This window comes from Ruditapes philippinarum, unplaced genomic scaffold (assembly GCF_026571515.1).
Source record: "Ruditapes philippinarum isolate M1 unplaced genomic scaffold, ASM2657151v2 ctg5742_1_1_1_1, whole genome shotgun sequence".
In the NCBI taxonomy this organism is placed as follows: domain Eukaryota; kingdom Metazoa; phylum Mollusca; class Bivalvia; order Venerida; family Veneridae; genus Ruditapes; species Ruditapes philippinarum.
The window spans coordinates 24,375-45,336 of record NW_026857584.1 but is presented as its reverse complement, the minus strand read 5'-3'; the positions used below and the strand labels follow the sequence as shown (position 1 = coordinate 45,336).

The 20,962-nt window shown below is 31.5% G+C and overlaps 1 long non-coding RNA gene across 1 annotated transcript; it reads right to left on the bottom strand.

Annotated features, from left to right (window-relative positions):
• Positions 1 to 2,219: 2,219 nt before the first annotated feature.
• LOC132750247 (uncharacterized) lies at positions 2,220 to 3,267 on the bottom strand. Its single transcript, XR_009628519.1, has 3 exons — positions 3,200 to 3,267; positions 2,767 to 2,867; positions 2,220 to 2,283 (listed from the first exon to the last, which is right to left on the bottom strand). It is a non-coding gene; the product is annotated as an uncharacterized LOC132750247 (long non-coding RNA).
• Positions 3,268 to 20,962: the final 17,695 nt, after the last annotated feature.

Sequence of the window (20,962 nt, the reverse complement as noted above, 5' to 3'; positions counted from 1 at the left end):
AACTGAGAATAATTTGTTTCATTTATGAAACCTGTCGGTGTCAACACATAGACCGAGTTAAAACAAAATCGCTGCCATTTCCCAGTTTCTTGCTGATATCTATATCATTTTTGGCCCTGCTTTATTAGCCAATCAAATTACTTCAAATGCGGCCTTTATATCACTTTTCGGCCCGGGGCCGGATAAGTGATATAGATATTGGCCCTGTTTTAAGGCAGGCCATCGTGTTATTGAACGTGGCAGGTGCTTTTTTTATGGGACTAATAACGTATAGTTATTTAATAAGGTTTTATATTAGCTCTTGACTTGATTAAATTAGGGTCTAGGAGAAAATCATTGCTTCGAGACGGGCGAAAAATTGATTTACGGAAGTCGGCCTAGAAATCGCAGATGGTGCATACGTACATCATTTTTTCGACAGGAGGTTGATGTCGGCACTCTTGTTAATGACAATAAGTATTCCTCTACACGTTCAAGATGTGTGTCATGAGTTTAGGGCTAAAATAGTGTTAGATTAGATGTATAAAGATCATGTATGTTGTTATTAGGAATGTAAACAACATTTAAGTGAAATTTTATATATGTATAAAATTATTCTTTTAAAACAATTTCCAAACATCCAAGATTATGTTGCATTTGTACGTACTGCAAATGTTTATTTTCATTATATTAAGTAATCATTGAAACCCATGCATCCATTTGTTATTTAAACTTTGGCTTAGACTTTATAAAATATATTTTTATAATTGCCTCCCTTTATTTACATGAAGTGAGAATTCGGTAATAACTTTGCAACTATTGCTAATATTGATAAATCTTCATTTGAGCATCAGATTTATGATATAAAATCATTAAAAATGAAATTAAAAAATTTAGATACAGGACCTTTTAAAGTGACAGATAGCCAGCCCATCAGTACATATGTACTTTGATTATAGAAGCATAACAAGGAAATACTTGGTGGTTATCCACAATTATTCAGCCAAAAATACAATTTACCTTTACGTTTAAGGCTATCCATTTAATACACACACTATATTTATAACACCCGTCCGTACATTTTCCATGAATTTCCATGAAAACTTCCGGAATTTTCATGGAAATTGCCAACTCTGGATAATTCGGACTAGTTTTCCGGAGTTGTTCAAAGAAAACTGAAAAAAAAAATCGCGAATTTTCATGTACTTTCTCCATGAATTTCCAGAGCTTTTTTCATGAAACTTTTCCAGAGTTGTCCATGAAAATGTTCCAGAGTTTTCAAAGCAACTCTGGAAATTGGTCTGCTAAAATGACATAATACTCTGGAAAAAAAGTTCCAGAGTTACTCTGGAAAATGTTCCGGAGTCGCTCTGGAAAAAGTTCCACAGTTAATAGGATCTGGAGTAAGATACCATTTAGCCTTGAAATAATTCTGGAATTACTATGGAATTCACTCTGGAACATTCTGGAATTACTATGGAATTCACTCTGGAACATTTTGGGACTACTGAAATGATGGTTGCATACTAAAATCAAATTACCTTTTAATTTGCATTTGTGTTTTTATTAGCATATCAAAAAAAAAACACTCTAGTTGTCAAGAATTCAAAAACTTATATTAATTTGCACATTTCACAATTATTTCTAAGTCAGAGTGTTTTATTCAAACAAATGTAATTTAACATCCATCTAGGACACATGTACACTTAACAAAAGTTCTAACCGATCACTTTTTAAAGTTTATATATTTTATAACGGTCAATAGATCCTTATAAAATTTTGCAGAGGTGATTTTTTGACATTTTCTACCGATTTGTGGAAAGAAAAATAATCTAATACGGTTCCGTGCACTCACGCGGGAGACAGGGCGCGGTTTACACATTTTGGCACGAAATGTTCGTGCAGAGCGTGGTGAGTATTAAATTTTACATTGCATAAATCCTTGTTAACTTGATAAGTGAAAAAACATAAAACATGACACGAATGTCGATGCAGGATCGTGTCGTAGCAGTTAGAATTTTGAATGCTGGAGCCTCTTATCAGAAAGGTGAGTGGCTGTTCATAAACATACTTTTTTAAATATCGATAAAGCATTATTTAAATAGAAAATGATATAATTTTATTATTCTCAATGTGTTCATTCTCTTCGAAATAAAATAAAAGTCGGATCAATTGGTATTATTCTTTTTCATATATGAGCGAAAACTCAGGGTGATCGGTTAGAACTTTTGTTCAGTGTATATATCCTTCACTTCACATGATGCAACATCTTCTTGACTTGTGGTGTGACCTCTCCGATGGATACTGAAAAATATGAATTAATTGTATATAAATACATGTACTTGTGTTATATGCACAATGTCAATATAATTAGTATTGTTTAAACATGATTGATAAAAAACATGAAAGGGTGAAAAAGTTAAGATGGAAAACTTTCAATTAAATGATTTTTTCAGAATATCAGCACAGAGTTATCAAGTAAACATGCTTCGATGAAAATAATTTATTTTTGGTCAAAAACAACATTATGATAAACTTGTGTCAATTATGTCCCTGCTTTTCCTATATCTATATAATGACAACTGTATGTAATGGAAGTTTAAATTACTCAATCCTTCACAAGTACTTAATTACCACTGAAAGTTTGAGGGTCAGTATAACAATAATATATGCATTAAACATGAAGAACAACATTTTGTTCAGAATTTTGAAAAAAGCATGCATTTATATGAAAACAATTTTATTTGTTACTTCAACTTTTTTCAACAAAACAAACTAAATTATTACCAGGATAGTTCTGTTCAACAGTACATTTATCACTTTTCCCTCATCTGACATCCTTTGAGTTGAAACATCTCATGTGACTCCAAGACTTGAAAGTTTGCAACCTAATATGTTGAAAAAATAAACATATGTACATGAGTAACAAGAAATTACAATTAAGGCATATTATGAATTTTATCAAATGTGAATTTGGAAATTCATTGCTTGATATGGAATCTGTTTCAATGACCAATATTTTGAATGGAAAATTATAATGTCTGATTTAAAATTTCCTGCCATTATTTAAAAATGAAAAAGATTTTCTTTACTATCTATCTAATATTGAAAAGTTACATGTATGTAGAAATACAATCACTGAAACAGTGTATACTTGGAAAGAAAGTTTGAAAAAACTAACATAATAAGTGTTAAAAAATAAAAATACATTTGTACTTACTGTTAGAAATGGTTATATACATGTAGTTCCCTCCATTTTAACTGAATCATGTTTAAAAGTTCATATTTCCAGAAAACTTTTGTAAATTTGTCCAGTTTAAACTCATTTTATCTAATTTCCAATGCTCAAACATAATATTTCAAGTTATAACTTTTAAGCAGTTAGGCACTAATAAACATTATCTTTCAATGCTTCTGTTCAAATGACCCGCCTGGAAGGAGTGTTCTGACCGCAAGGGTACTAAGTTACTTGAGAGCTACAGTGTAATAAAGTATGTTGTAAACCTGCTTTACCTCTTTCTATTCTCTGATATCAGATAGGTGAGTTTAACGTAGGTAGTTATGAAACCAGTGGGTTCCACTTGAGGGGTCATAAATATTTACATTGTGGCTCAGATGCTGATTTGAATGTTCCAGAAATTAATCACTATGCATAAGTTACTTCTACACAGGATGAATATATAAATTATATATACTTCAATAGAGATACATAATAAATTTATCATCAATTAATAAAGAAATATAAGTGCATAACAATTACATTTGTTCTTAAATTTAAATTGTTTCTCTTTAATTGTATATTTATTTTTTCTAACTTAGGGTAATATATAATAATGTACCACTCAGATCAGGCTTGATATGAGATACCTTGAAAATAATTAGAGTTAAATGAAAAAATAACTGAATGCATTTTCAATGCCAAAGAGTGGCAATGGGGTTGCATGTTGTTTTTTTTTTTTTTTTTTTTATTTTTTTTTTGCAATAAAAAAATTAACAGTTATACTCTTGATGGGCTTATTACGGTTTCATTTTGTTTAGCTATAAGTGTTTATTTTGCTAACTGCTACTTTTAATTACAGTTAGTATACATGTATGACCTGAATCTCAATGCTAAGTAATTAAAGTCATTAAAAAATGTTCTTGCTGTTTTTAAATATCTGGTCAACAGTTTACAATTGTGTCAATGCCATATTTTAAATTGTCTTTATTTTAATTATGTCTTAAAACCAGAAAACTGTTTTATATTAAAAAGATTATTTATGCTTTTAACTTAGGAAAAAATATTAAAGTTTAATGTATTAAGTGAAGTATACATAAAAGCAGCAATCAAATGAAAATTTCCTAAGTCCAAAACTTTCTCAAAAATGACTAAGTGTTTTCCAGAGAAAACTCCTTGAAAATTGTCTAAGTGTTAACTTTCCAGAGTTTCCAGAACTGTTTCATGGTTATTTCTTTGATGAAAACGTCAAGTTCTCTGTAAATACTGTGGAAAAAAGCTTGTTTTCATGAAAATTCATGGAAATTCATGGAAAATCGGTTATTTTCCAGAGTTTTTCCAGAAAGACTGTGGAAAATCTACAGACGGGCAGTACTATTTAAAAAAAAATCATACCTCAATACATTACACGTAGAATGACTACTTTTACAGTAACTATTCAGGTAAATAATTTGTATGTTTTTAAATGAACTATTTCTAAATACAATAATTTTGTGATTTTTAGTCAGCTGCGAAACAATATAATCGTACGTCACTATTTGTATTATTTATTCCCCATAGGCATCTGGGAGTTATTCTTACTGTTAAAGGAAGTGTTACACGTGACTACGAAATCTGCATTGTTACATAGGTAACATCCTTTTTAACAGTATAAAATCCAATCATTTGTGTGTGTGTGTTTTAATGTTAAAAGGCCACCATGTTGTTTCTCGATTCAGCCTCTTTTTCATGTTCACCACGTCGAAGAGGGTATATGTGGGGCATCATCAGAGTGACTTATGACACCCTGATCATATAGTTGTTTGCACCATACAGAGTGATTTTCGCGTCTTTGATATCGTTTTGTTGAATAGTCAAAAGTAAACATCAGTTTTCAGCGGGAATAATTACATGTATATAATAATATGTATGTGTCAAGATGGAACAATAAGACAATTTAAGCACCAAGGGATTACTTAATGAATTTAATCTGAGAAACATTACAGATGTGGTAGACATTTATGAAGAAAAGCCTTTTATTTTCCTTCGCACTTTAATTTACAAATTTTGATAAACAATATTTTGTCTTTGTAAATGTCTAATAAACAAGGAATTTTAAAGATCATATCAAACAGAATGTATAGCAATTTTTAAAATAATTATAAGAGACTGTTACTGTGACGACTAACAGTGCATATTACAATTGTATTACCTCCCTTATATTATACACATTTCTTAATTCAACATAATGATAACTGCGTTTAACTTAGTAAAACATGATTCAGCTTAAATACTATAAACAGCATGTAACAACGTCATTGCTTATGTCATGGAAACAATAGACTTAATTTAGATCTAAAGAACAATTCAACTGCTTAGTGCTATACTAAGATGCATGTATGCGAAAATAGGACTTGAGCGGCTAATAAAAACTAAGTATATACTGATTTAATATAAATATTCCTATACATGTCATAAAACATGATTTATTTTTATAGGTCTCTTTTTATGTACCGTATAAGTGGTTTTTTTCTGCGGTGACTTTATTTCTGCGTTTTCTGCGGTCAGTTTCGGCACCGCAGAAATAAAAACCGCAGAATATTTCTCTTACCTTCTACGATATGTATCCTACATAATGGCCTGTTTCGTCTAAAGTAATAACGACTTACAGATTATAACGGTTAGCGGGTTTTCAAGTTGTCGGCTGAGTATGTAATTTGTGTTTGTAAGGATGTGCATATTGTTAATGATGCTTATGTAAAAATAAAGATATTTCAAAACATTCCAACCCTTATATTGCTAAATAATCTGTATATACTTTAATTGTTATCTGATTTACGGTAAATTTCTATCAATTTTAATAAATTAAAGATACTAACGGGGTATATTTTTCACACGTCACTTCACGCTGACCTTTCTATTGTTGTGCATTATATTTTTTGCAAGCAAACAATATAATTGCTTTTAGTTACTATACAGTTTTGCGGTGACGACGATAAACAAATGCGAACGTATACATGCAAATATAATAGATAGGGTAATGTGACTTAGACTTTGATAAGACGAGTCGAAGAATTTAAATCACGTTTTGTCCAAAGAATGTGCCGCAAAAATAAAGTCCACAGAAATAAAAACATGCCAAAATTTAGAAGAGCCGCAGAATTCGGAGCCCGCAGAAAAAACACTTATACGGCATATCCATATAACAAAATCAGTACGAATCAAAGTACATGTTACAAAACAATCTATATACATAACTTTGCATACATAAGAAATTGTCAGATTTTAATTATTACTCAACAAAGACATTTTATAAAATTTGTAAGTACAAAATATAAAGTGATATGTACATGATAATGAAACACAAGACGAAAATTATCAGCATTTTTGAGGACTCGATATCTGAGTTTTCAAAGTATAAAAGTCTAAACGCATATAATTGAATTTCTTAGGTCCGTTAAGGCGAATTGTTGTCAAATCAAAAAAACTTCGGCGGAAAAATGAATTTCACCGACGATAAAATACATAATCAATAAGTAAACGTCTCGATACCTCGTATCTTCCAGTCCGCTCTCTATATTGTCTTCTATTCTGTTCGTCAATCTGTTCGTCCGTCACAAAAAAAATTACGGACCACTCCTGAACCGATATTGGTGCAATTGAATACACACTTTACAGGAATGATCAGTTATTTCGGATATTGTCATTTTTATGATTTTTATCAGAGTTATGGCCGTGTCATGAGTTTTATTTTGAAAATTTGCCCTGATTATTTCTCTTAAACTACCAATGCATTTTTTAATGTAATGGTATCTAAATACTTGCGTAATGGGTGTTTTTCTTGTTTTTTGATGGATGACTTTGCCTTAGTTATGACCCTAAAAAGGGCGTTTTTGACGCGTTAGTGATTTTTGTATAGCCTGTTACACAAAAGCTGCGACATGCGACAAAATGGCCCTGACACACATAGATCATTTCATGTCTGTCCGTCCATCCTTCACAAATTTGTCCGGACTTGTCCTCAAAGAACTACTGTTGCAAATTCAACAAAACCTTATACCAAGCATAGTTAATATAAAAGTTTCCTCAAAAGTGGACAAAAATAGTGTTTATTAATAAGTGCACCATTCTTCTTGGCAACATTTGAATTCAACCGAAAAAATTATACATACAAATATATTAAAGGAAAATAGAGAATCCCTTGGCGGGGACAACTACGAATACATGACTATAATTTGAGCTCGACAATATCTCTTTTTATTATATATATATATATGGAGCTCTTGTGTTAATTTGTTTTGAAGATATGTATTATTACAAATAATAATATAATTACTTGTGCATTAACTCAAAAGTTGTCTTTATGTAATTTCCTTAAATGAAAGTATTTTATACAATATGGTAATAAACTCAATTTACTCGGATGATTTTTAATCATATTTTAACTAATCACAGTTTATGAAGATTTGTTAATAAAAAAACAGTCTTCACAATTGTCAAAAATATAACAAGAAGACATTGTATAATTTGCTACCACCAGTCAGGATAATTTTATTTGCTATTACCAGTCTGGATAATTTCTCTAGCGTGTTTAATCATCATCTTGTGTTTGTTTGACACGGCGGACTGCGTAAACCATGCTCTGGTCCAATGCAAGAAGCAGTGGAATGTTCTGTTCTGTTGTCAGTGTCGAAGTGACTTCATAATTAACTACAGGGTGAATTGACGCTTGGTCAATATGAAAGACATCACTCGCTGTTTCGACGGCCTTTAGTATTTTTATGCTTCTAAACATATTGTTGACGTCCTCTCGGACTTTTTCACACAATTCGTCTGCCTTTGTCAGAACGAGTATACTCGGGATATCTTTAATCGAAAAAGGCATGTTAAAGTAATGAAGAAAAAAAAACAACAAAAATAAACAAACAACAACAACAGCATTTCTAAAAAAATAAGTAATTTATGCAATAGAAAAGTGGTGTCATTTTCTTACTTTCTGACAATGTATCCATGGAAAAATCAAACATTGTAAATAACATAAAATTTTTCATCAATTGCATAAATATATTATTATAAATCCTTTCATAGCAAAGCCAAAATAAAGTATTTTGTTTGTTTAAATATATGAATAATTGGCATGTGAAGAGGGACATTTTCGACAATGTTAAATGGTCAGATTATCTTACTCGGCTTAAATGTATAAATATGCTGTTTCACCTAATACGTGTTGACCAAAGTACAGGGATTTTGCAAAGAAAATTTCTGATCCCTTAAAAACTAAAGTATTTGAATTAAAAAAATATGTGTCTAACATACGTTCCATTCGGAGATCATCTTGAAGTTTATTAATTTTTTTGATATACTTTTTATGTATATTATTGTAAACATCTACAGCGCTGATGACAAAGATGACACAGTGGATAACATCCATTGGCTCTGGGAATTCTCTAAAGAAATCGTCGCTTGATGTAATCGGGTTTGCTGGGTTAAACTGAAATTATAGATATTCACTGCTTATGAATATTGAGAATGTGAAATGGTCACCTTTGAAATGAAGTACTTAGCCCTCGATCATACATTTGTTGCTACGAATTAAAAAATCTCGAATATCTTTACGTTGGCCGTACGTACAAAATACATATAAAACATGTAAACCAGACCGAATTACAACGGTTTAATGGACTAGATGAAACGAACGGTGTTTATAACTTTATTACATATGGAAACAAAATTGAAACGAAAGTGATAACATTTCTCACTTTTATCTTAATATCACAAATTTTAGAGATTCAAACCTTGTCTGGCGAACATTTGTTTCATTGAGCTAGAAACCTCTCACTCATTGCTTAATAGTGACTTGCTCTTGCAACGAATCCGAAAAAGTTTCTTAAAGGTACAGCTCTTTTCATTATCAAACTCTAATAGATTCTTATCAAGTCAGCATGGTTAAGATTTTAAGACTTCATAACAGCAGGTGTCAAGTGCCATGAGGCAGCTGAACGAAGTTGCCCCGTATTTCAAGAACATTGCACTGTTTCATTCCCGATCATGTACAGACTTAATCAAACCGAGTCTGCAAATTTTATGCAATTTTGCTGTGATTTATGCTTTCAAGGGATCACTTTTTTCAGTCTTTTTTTAACAAAAACAGAAGAAAATTCTAAATTAACTATAACGCATATCCAGGTGTATACCTTTATTAGAAATACCAACTGAAGGATATAACATATTCATCTATTTGTCAGTGTATAAGGCAAGAGAGATTTTTTTCAAATATAAATATTTAACCCTGTATGTGACACACAGGACACATAAACTTATTAATGCAAACTATTTTAAGTTTAATAGTTAATGGAAAGTAATCAAAAGTGTTAAGATATGTTATAAAACGTTTGAAAAAGCAATATTACCATTATCCTGTGCTCATTCACTCAAATATACAAAACAATATATCAAGAGGAATATTAAAAACATTTAATAAATAAAAACATCGCCATTATATATATAATTGATTAAACCATGATTTGCCCTGATTTCCTGCATCGTTTCGGACGACACGTCTTTTGTTGCTAAGCGAAAAATCGATCATGTCAGCAAAAAATTATAAAAAATATAAAAAAATCCTGTGTTCTTTTTCGTATCACATTATAATGCATTATAAAGCAAGGAACGATGGTCCATAGGCATGGTAGGGGACAAAATGCCCGATATAATCCTGTTATGAGTCAAGACACATTAAAAATGTAACTTATTTCACATGTGTTTGATTTTACGTTCCCTTTAATGCAGGGCAGATATGAAATGAAAATATTTCAATTGCCTTTCTGGTTGCCAAAAACTGTTAACGAGGTAACAAAATATAAGCGAATATAAGCATTATGTTTGAAGCAGTAATTGTCATTGATCAACTTAATCATCATATTGCTAAATACCTTTACCTGACTCGTGAGGCTTGCTAATTTGGCACGATACTACCGACTCGAACGCTTATCTGTTGAAGGCGTTGGTCAAGTATAAAATATTTGGAAAAGGCCCTCGTCTCAAGGTAAATTTAATTTCTTTACAAAAAAGAATTCATCAATTATTTATGCCTTATATTAGTTTCTGCAAGATGACGACTTGGTATGACAAAAAAAATCGTTCAGACTAAAAATCGAATCTAAAGTGAAACTGACATCTTTATTTCTCACAGTTGTGATTGTTTCTTTAATGTTCAAGTATTGTGTAACTATAACATTAAGTTATAATGTCATTTTACCATGTCTTAAAGGAACTTGCCTACAGATTCATGCTAATCGTAATGAAAATGTAGTAAAAAGTAAACTATTGTCAAGTGAACCAAGAAAATAATTGATGCATTGCAATCTATCTATCTTCAGGAGGGTACCTGTTCAATATTTATTCAGTTCTTGATTTTGTTTTCTTGACTTTAATTACCCGTTTCAATGACATACCATTCCCTGACGTTAACGCCATTTTATTTATTAATAGCATTTTGCCTAAATCCCTAGCCATGGCGACCCTTTTCAACATAGCTTCATCTCAAGTAAGACAATGTAAGCCACACATATAGATGAATGTTGCAACAGGTTCTATTTTATAAACTGAAATTTATAAGGTTAACTGTTCATATGGAGGCTATTCGTTGCCAAAAATCCAGCCTTGTTTATATGAGTTGAACAGTTTGCATACGAACAAAATGTATGTAAACTTCAATGTTGAATTCTTGAATTGAGTTTACCGATTTAACATTGTAAACATGTATTTCAACAAAATACATTTTGTTAAACGACAAACATAAACTGATTTGCTGATAATAGCAATACCAATTGTTCATCTTAACATGCGAATACTCATTGTTCGTGTATACACCGAAAAACAGAAGTTACTTCCTTAACTTTACATTGTCAAACTATCATGATTTTACACGTTTTTCAATTGGAGATAAAATAAGCTGCGCCCATTTACCCGTCCACTTCATCATCGTAAAGAAACGTACTTATCCGCTCATTTCGGTATTTACCATCAGCGACAAGAAGGAAACAAGAACACGCACCGGCGTAGTTTCCGTTTGCCACACCTTTGAGGTGTTGAGATTTTCAACACACATAATTTACTTGCATGATTGCCATTCTATGTCTTAAATCAACATCAGCGGCTTAAAATGATTATAGGCATATAAGTTTTAAAACGTTGTAGATACCACATTTCCTAGAAAAATACACTAACAATAAATAATAAAAAAGTCACCAGGTTACTTACTGCCTGAGGTTAAATATTTTTCATGGAAGTAAAAACTACTGATAAGACTATATTCAACGACAAATAATTTTTACTGAGGTGATTCCAATTTGCATAGGAATGAGTATAATTGACAGTTAAGCTGCTACCTTATCAAATTTTCAAGTCAACATATAAAAGAGATTTTGATACGACTTATTAAAAAAAAAATTAAAACCGATGTTGTATATACCCTTTCGTACATAACTTTATATTTTATCATACTGTATAGATATATTTTCCCATTTTTACCATTTTTGTTCAAAAATAATATTTAAATGAGTCCAAAGGTATGTAAATGTAGATTGTATCATAGTTTGGGGACCTTTCTGTTGAAAATGTGTCAGAGTTAAATGGTTTACATATACATGCACAGTGCGTTAACTGGAGTGCAGGTATTAGTTACCCGGACTCCAGAGCATGCCTATTGATTGGCCCATTTTTGCTGGGATTTAATTATTGTGACGGCAGAGAAAGGGAAAGCGGTTGAAATATTATATTCAGACGCTCGTTCATTGGTTCCCTTTTTAAGGGTTTCATATTTTGTATTAATTTATGTTTGACTATGATACAAAAGAGAAAGAGCATCAAAACACTCGGCAATCTGATTAGTACTCGGTTACGCCCCCTCGAACAAATACGATAGCATCGTGTTTCGATGCTTTTTCTATTACTTATCAATTTATGCATACCTTGTTTATTTTACCTCTAAGAAAGCCATCACTTACAAAACTTAATAAACATTCTGTGTAGTATTTCATGTACATAAAAAATAGTTCTCTGCTTTAATCAGATAGACAGCAAATCTAGGTAACAGCTATTTGTACTGGTATCGTATGATTGTTGCTATTATGATATATTTATTCAATGAATGGAATTAATTAAACTACCGTTATGTAGTGATGAACTGTAATGAAGAAGTGAAATGTAATGTATAAATACGGAATACAGATGTACATACTTACCTCTGGAAAACTCCATTGATACCTCGGAATTCAAGTTCTTTATCAACGATGAAATATACATATTATTGATGTATTAAAATGATATTGTCTTTATATATGGCTTTGTATACTAAATTAAAATGAATTTATTGCAGGTTCCTGAAGACCGAATTGAAAATATTTATTATAATAAAATATTATCTTTTTGTTTTTGTTTCAGATTGTTTGAACATTTTTTTTAGCCAGGGGGGATATGTCATAGGGTACAAAGTACTAACTTTTTTCAGGTATGCCTTAACATTACCTGAGTAGTAAACATTCAATGAGATCAGATTGTTTTTATATCATGCTGCTTTAACTAACGTAAAGTAAAATTTTACCACCTGAATGAAGTAGTCAGTCTGTAAAGTAGTCGCAGTTGTTGTTAGAATGATAGAGATTCGTCCTACTGTCTTTATGATAGTCAGTCCTTTTCTTCACTTACTTCGATTAACCTCTTCTCTATTATTAATAAATCGATAACCAATCACAACACTCTGAAATTCACCGTGTAAAGTAAACATAAACATAGCCTTAGTGTGCTAAATATTATATATATATATATATATATATATATATCTTTATATGTGTACAGGTAATAATGCGTATCAATCTGAAACATGATAATTGTATTTCTTGTCATTTTTGTATTTTGCTAATTCTGTTATTTTGATATGTATAATTTATATATTTGTGTGGTTGTTATAAACCATTTATTTCAGGATATCGTACTTTTCTACTTACACGATAGTTTGTTTTATTGAGGACCTGCTCTACCAAAGGCATGGCCCGCAATAACAGCATTCATAAAAGAAGACCTATACCTACGTCAGCTTACATATATTTAATAATAAAAGGCTAAATCATACCTTATGACTCTAAATACTTCCCATTGGAGGTAAACAGAGATGCTAGGATACACTGAACATTTATCCCAACATTAAAATGAGCCAAATTCACAAGTTATTGATTATACAACGGAATTATCAATAGTAAACATTGAATAGTTTCGTGGTTATACAATTGGTAAAAAATGAGTTTTTCTACAACCCAATATATTCTTTTAACGAAAGAAGGTACATACTTACTGTTCAGTTCTCTTATTCGTGTTGCAAAAAGTGACTTCTATTTATCGCATTCTAGTACTGTTTGCTGAGTGTAAAAGACATGCATACGAGTACTACCCAATCGTTGACTAAATGTGTGGTTTGTGACATTGTATATGGTAAACATTCCCTTATGTTAATTCACCAACTTTAGTTTTTGCATATTATTATGTTCATTATCAGTATAAAAGTTGTAACATTGTTACATTATATCTTAACCAATTTTGCATTACTTGAATATCCTGTACTAGATTAGGTTTAAAAAATATTTTTGTACCAGCAAGAGTTACCGCTCTTTATATTCTATTTTCATGAAAATTGACTCCGCCTATAAATTTTTGTCTATTTCCGAGATAATTCCATATATGAAAGTTGCAAAATCGTTTACAAATGTTAAACGCGATAGAATGTAAAAGGAAAATGTGGTATTGTCAACCTGAGTGTGTCAACCAACTGATGCAGTTACATTCTCAACGTCATGATGCACAGCATTAAACGTATTGTGTACGTTCTATCGTTTATTTCTACATGTCGCACATTTGAAGTTACCGTTTCTAAATACAGTTTGCAATTTATCTAAGTTGCATGTTTACAGCTTCCATTTTATAAAATCGAGACAATCAAAATGATTAATACCAGTGCAGTATGTAACTCTCGGATCGACAATTAGTTTTTTACTCATATGTTTAGTAGAACCGAGGTATGCATTGTCAAGTTTCAAAGGCTGGATTTTTGGCAACGAATAGCCTCCATCCTTTTCAAACTTAGGCCAGTATCAGCAGTACGTAAATAATCACTTCTCTTGGTATTTAAGGCGATTGAAGAGATCCTTAGAGCATCATTTTTGTGATTTAGAAATAAAATAAAGTATAAATGCGTGTTAAGACAGAATTTTATATTATATACATGTATACGCAATAAATATGTTTGATGTGTAAATATTAAATGTGTTATACATTCCCGACGACGGCACAATACGCCAAAAATAATTTTATATTACCATTGTATGAACGTTTATTGTCTCCCATTCTATTAAAAACACTTCAAAAGCTCTTGTATTCTACATGCGATTGAATGTTTTTTGAAAGGCTTTTTGAACATAAAATATTTTTTTCTTATATTCGTATATATATATATATACGATCAATCAAATGATTACAAAAACAGTTAATAGTTTTTTTTAAAATCAAACGAATATCACTGACAGAAATAAGACTACTTGTAAAATTTATTAATAAATGGACCAAACCCTGTATTTGTTCTTTATGTGTCCTTTAAGCAAGTACTCGAAGTCCTTAACGTTGAACCCAGCGCCTTCATTTGCCTCTATTCCCATTGTGTCACGAAGTATACAATGTTTTAAGAGTGTTTCCTGATGGAACTCCGTGTACTGAAATCGGAATATTTTGCTCGTACATTAATTATATATGGCTTAGATAGGTACATTGACATAACTTGTTGTAGTTGGTAACAATCGAAATTCCCTTGTAATAAAGTAGTAGAATGTAAGCATTATCAATTTGAGAAGGCTCAACCTTATTATGCCCAAAAATAAAAGGTAGGATTTTTACGTATTGCATGTACTGTATTTAAACGAAACGCAATAAATACTTGGTTTAAAAGGATAACGTCTTCTATCAGTGATCTGTTATTTCGTAAATGTATAACGAATCATGTGTTTATATTTGAATGGTTTAAAAATGTGCTTTGAAAGGCCTATCGTGATGTTTCTGATACTACGGTTGCTGTTTAATCAAATATGTTTGTTTGTGTGTTTGTTTGTTTGTTTGATTGATTGATTGATTGATTGATTGATTGATTGATTGGGTTTCACGTCATACCGGTACAGTATAGGTCATATTGCGACGTTTCTGCTTTACTTGTGAAGGAAGACCTCAGGTACCCTAACTTGATTATTTCAGGCACGAACCGACACGTGAGTAGAACCACCGGTGTTCTGTCAGCTAGCTTGATATCCTTCTCATCGCATAATCTTAAGGTCCTGTTGGGATTCGAACCAATAGCGGCGAGGGGCAATTCAACTACTCGGCCACGGACACCCCAATCAAATATGTTATTCAAGTAAAATCATCATTAGTATAAAACAAAAAGTAATAATAACAAGCATACTTGAACAGTAAAACTTGAAGCAGATAATCCCGTGTCTGATGGTGATACGTTACTACCTTCACCAATGGAAACAACGGCATTGATAAAAGATGATTTTCCTGATCCAACAGGCCCAATGACAAGTAGGTTAAGTCGGCCTTCTAGTTGTATTGTTTGGATGTTTCCAATGACTTCATGCTCAAGCTTTTTTATAAAAAGATCAGAACAATGAATAACAAAATATTTAAATGTTAACTCTATCATCGTCATAATTCACAAAAAAGAAATAGAATAAAAAAAGAAATTAAACAAACAAAAATACTTACTCCAAACCTTATTCTAACTACATTAAGTGTTCATTTATTACAATCCACTAGATTCATTTAGATTCATGTGTTTGAAATGTGGACATTTGGTTTCTATTGAGTCATTTAATATAAGCCATTCATTTTGTAAATCAACAGATAAAGTACGGGGTTGTTATGCATTTTTGAATACCACACTTATTATATGAGATGAATACTTAACTTTCAACTAGTCGCTGCCCGGGCTTTTATATAGATTTTTCAGCTGTTGACAAGACCAATGCAATCACTATGCTACTCAACAATATATAATAAGCTCATAATAAAAAGAAGAAATTCAAGATTTTTTCTATAAATACAGGCTTTATTTTCATCGAGTGGTATTGAAATAAATATTTCATGAGTGACGGTAGCTACGAGTAAAATATGATAACTGTCATACTACAAGATGAAAAGTAGTCCTTTTTATTAGTCAAAAAACTTGAATTTTCGGTTCATAATATACATTTTTTTCCTGATATTACTATTTTAAAGATTTCCCCCAAAATTGTGTGCATTGGCTGATTTTAGAAAAAAGTAGTCCGGCAAGACGCCAGTGAAAATACGGAAAATACGTTTTCCTGCAGTAAAAAATATTTTTACAGTGAAAATACGGAAAAGATTATACGCATTTTATTTCATCAATATTTCTCAATATTTCATTTAAGTATATTATAAAGTAAAGGAATCACTCAAATGTAACACTGTTTTATAGCATATCTAAATATAAGATGAATCCGAATATAATATCGATTTTACACTGGGAAAAATGAAAACAATGTTAAATAAGTCAATATGCATTTGATACGGATTGCTGGACTTGAGAAATATTAACGAGGCTAAGTTGATAATATTTGACGTAAAAGTATTCATATTGAAACCTTACGTAGTGAACATGTTGGAAGTTTATCGGTTACATTTCATAAGGCGTGAAACAAAAAGATTTATCTTATGTTATCTTATAATCCGTTTTATTGCATGACACTGCATTACTTACATTCAAAGTCAAAAACGTCTGTCTCCATGGTTTATCTGTTAACAAGTTTTCTTTTCGAGATTCCGTCCGCAAAGTTCCTTAAAACAAAAAGACCACAATCGATGTTAACGCTCGTCTCTTGAAAACACATTTTCATTAAAACTTTCCGAGGTAAAAATGGGCATAACTACTAAGATATTGTTTTTAGCATGTCTAACGATTATTCCATGTAATGATGACGAAGTGTCAATAGTTTCATCTTCATACCTGTGATTGTATGAAATTTTCCCTACTTTTTAGACAACTTTAACAAAACTCCAGTTAAAAGGGGACATAGCTGATTTTTTTGTAAGATAATGTCCCAAATCTAACAACTGGTTCCTGCTAAATATAAACACGTATTCAATTGTAACAGTTCATGTTGATTCCATTCACAGTATTATAATCCTTCTACTTAGTGACACATTTGACTTAACAAAAATACTTAGTTAAAAAGGGACATAGCTCCATAAGTATAGCTTGCAAGATTGTATTTTATTAAATTATATCAATTTTAACATATACCTTTTATTTTTAAATATTCTACTAAAAAGGCAATTTTAAAATAAATTCTACAAAAGGGGCATAACTCCTAAAATATATATCTTGCAGGATTATGCCGATACGGACGTCTAGGTGCATGACAGTACAAGCCGAAATGTTCTCGGGCTTATACAAATATTTGTTTGGAAACGTTAAATTACTTGTAGGCATCTTGATGACTATTCTTTCCGAAAAAGGACTTCTAAAGATTTTTCATGAAACGTTGAAATAAATGTTTATATATTCATTTGGCCACAGAATATGCCAGCTAAGCACGGTGAGCAAATCTCCGACCATTTAATCAAAACCTATTTAATGTGTTTTGTCAAGCCAGTTATTTAAGGTACTTTGGCAATAATCTCTATCTCAGAAAATATTAGGATATTGACAAATCTTAAGAAAAATCATACACTGTTGAAATAAAGAAACAAAAGGAATTAGTAGAGAGTTTCCAAAATGGCAAAGTTGAAACAGTCACAAGTTCGGATTTAATTGGTTTGTTCATGGACGGTAAGGGAACGTTTAGGCTACTACAAAACCCATACCTCCAAATATCTGAATATCTGCTCAAGCAGATTTTGTGTGTGCATGAATGTAGTGTGTGTGTATGTGCGTGTGTGTATATGCGTGCGAGTTGGTGCGTGTGCGTGTGACTGCTCGCGCGTGTAGATGAGCTTATGTTGGTACCTTAGTATTATCTCTTTATCGACACATCATTCTGTAGATTATGATATCTTATTTAAAATAGTTCAAAAACTTATTATAAGTGATGATTATTTTTGTCTTCAATTCAAGTAAAGTTATTTCATCCTATTTCAGACAACTTGTTTGGTCTTTTCTTGTTTACTACTCCGACCAAGCAGATGACCTTCAATGTTGTTTGAACCATGTTTTGCATCCCATACCTGTACAAACCAAGATGACCTAGGACTATATTTAAAGAAAGTGACATGCTTTCAGTTATTTCTTAAACCCTACAGCATAATTATATGTTCCAATCTATCCTTATGACTTATAAATATTTAATGTTCAACTTTATCCTTATGACTAATGAAATATTTATATTAAGTGTTTCCCCATAAAAAATGGCATTGAACATGACAAGGATCCGATTCGATAACTTTGGATATTATAGAACGAGCTTTTTAATTTTTTCAAGAATCTGTCTTAGTTTGCACTTCTTTAGAAACCAACTGAATGTTTGCGATCAACCTTAAGCAGTTAGTTTATTTCTTTAGTAAAGTAAATATGGTGGTAAAAATGATCGATGTCACAAATTGAAGGTAAAATGTGTAGATTATTACGCAAACAAAACAGGCATTGTGTCACACTATATTGCTTACCTGATAGCAACCTTGCAAATTCTGGATAAAATGTGGTAAGGTGTATGCGATGTTTTTTGACGAAAAGTTATAAAGAATTTCGAGGCGTGTAAGGTATAATATGAAAAAAGCAAACAAATGCCGTATCCCCACATGACCTAGCAACACAATACTACAGGTAAGAGGCCAAACAAGACACCAAAAAAAAAAAAAACAGGACAGGGCAAAAGGTAAAACACGGACGAGGTGTTTACTAACATACATTGTAATACATGATCAATAGAACCCGACAAGGAAATAAATGAAGACGATCTTATTAGTTGTAACTGTCACATAATTATTATTTGTAAACATATTGTATTGATTTTGTTCACTATATATTAAGGACATGTTCCAGTATTTGCCTCTTGTAAAATTGTGTACGCAAAATGAAAAATGGGAACAGTATAGCCGCAGTTCATGAGCTTTTTTGAACAGTTTTCTCAGCAACTACTTATCACAGTCTCTTGATAGTTGGTATCTAGCATTAACACGTAATCCCATACCGTGGGATGGGATCTTAGGTCGGTCGCTTATCTGCTTCCTGATTACCGACAATATGGTCAATGGTAATTTTTTTAAATAGAATCACAGCCTAATGATATTTGGTATACAAATGCAACCCGGTCATCTCTGTTTTATACCCATTTTTAAAATAGATTTTATCCAGATTTTTCTTAATACACCATTAAAGGATTTCAACATGTATAAAATATACAGCCTACTTATAGTTTGAAAGTGTGACTAACATTTACTTTATAGATTTAAATAGCTGCCGGTTTCTTTTTGCCGCGCCAGTTTTTGGCAAATTCAACCCCTATTTTTACGCGCTTTAAAAAAATGAAAACTATCTTAAATTGTCATATTTACTAAATGGTTTAAAAGTTAATATGTTTTGTTTTTCTATCTTTAATACTTTTTTGTAAAAATGCATTGAAAGTTTGCATTTGCCATGGCAAAGTGTGTTTTGCCATGGCATTTCGGCATTTTGCCATGGCAAATAATTTGCCATGGCAAATTAGAATTGCCATGGCAAGATTTTTCCTACTTTTGCCATGGCAAATTTGCCATGGCAATTATTTTTTAAAAACCTCACAAAACATTCTAAAACTTATCCTATGACATGTTATTGGTGCTATTGTTATGTTTTTATTGCAATCTCTAATTTTTTTCATTTTGCCATGGTAAATTTTTGCCATAGAAATGCCATGGCAAATTTCTGCCATGGCAAATTTGCCATGGCAACTCCATGGCAAAAAATTGCCATGGCAATTCAATGGCAAAAATTTGCCATGGCAAAATATTATCAATAAAAAAAACAACATTTTTTCTTTGATTTTTTTTTTAAATCATTAAATTGCTATCCAAAGGAAAATATAGTCAATTTTTGTAAAATGTTTTAGTGTCATTAAAAAATGGTCTGTGGAATGTTTTAATTTTCAATTTTATTCTGATAGTACTATATTTACCAGGATTGGCAGGAGTGTAAGAATTAAGTGGCCCTTCATCAAATCATACGGAATCAATCCTGCGCTAAACTATCATTTGTTTAGGACATTAACCTCAATTTAAGAAGGAAATGTTCTAGTTGAAGCGAAAATGGAAAAGTTACCGCCCCTTAAAGATTACTCATCATTTGCATTTAATCAAAACACGAAGGGGGCAGGGGACCTAAAAATGAACAATTTTATAATTCAGTGTGGCTAGAAACACAATTCCAAATATTTCAAAATCTGTTTTACAGGCAGATAACCAGTTGCACAGCATTATTCAATGATTTATGACATACATTGAAGAAAATAATAGTTTGAATGCATTGCTCCTTAAAAAATGACTGACAGTAATTTATATTTACCCCCACCCAGCCAAAATCACACCTAAAATATACCAATATGGGCAATCTTCATGAAGGTGCAGCATACTCTAGAATCCGCCCGATTCCTTAAAAAATATCACTTACACGCAGTGCAAGCTATGGCATTTTCAAAAATGACCAAGTGTCTGTCATGCGTTTAGATTTTTCACCAAATTTATCTTGTTTGGCGC